Source organism: Cynara cardunculus (assembly GCF_001531365.2).
Source record: "Cynara cardunculus var. scolymus isolate 2C chromosome LG 13, CcrdV1, whole genome shotgun sequence".
Classification (NCBI taxonomy): domain Eukaryota; kingdom Viridiplantae; phylum Streptophyta; class Magnoliopsida; order Asterales; family Asteraceae; genus Cynara; species Cynara cardunculus.
In genome coordinates this window covers 11608708-11609044 of record NC_037540.1, presented here as the reverse complement: position 1 = coordinate 11609044, position 337 = coordinate 11608708, and positions in this window count along the sequence as shown.

Here is a 337-nt window from a genome sequence, read left to right as displayed (position 1 = left end):
CGCACGATCAAATGTAAATTCACGATCAAGTTTGATTTACCCGCGTGCCTAACGAATGCATAACCGGTTACTATTTACAAAGCATAAAAACCGAAACATTATTATTCTATTGAAATTTACTTAGGTGTTAATGTACTTAAACAACGTAGACTTCAAGAAGGACAGCTGGATACAAATTGAAAACTTAAACGTAGAATTTAACCTTATTCCCTTTCGATCCAACCGTTTCCGACCCTCTTATTTCTAAGTATTTTTACCTACCTTAGAGACCAATCCAGACTATACTGTCTAAATGAAAGTTGTAGTATGCAGTATGATCTTCCTGACTGCAAAATAC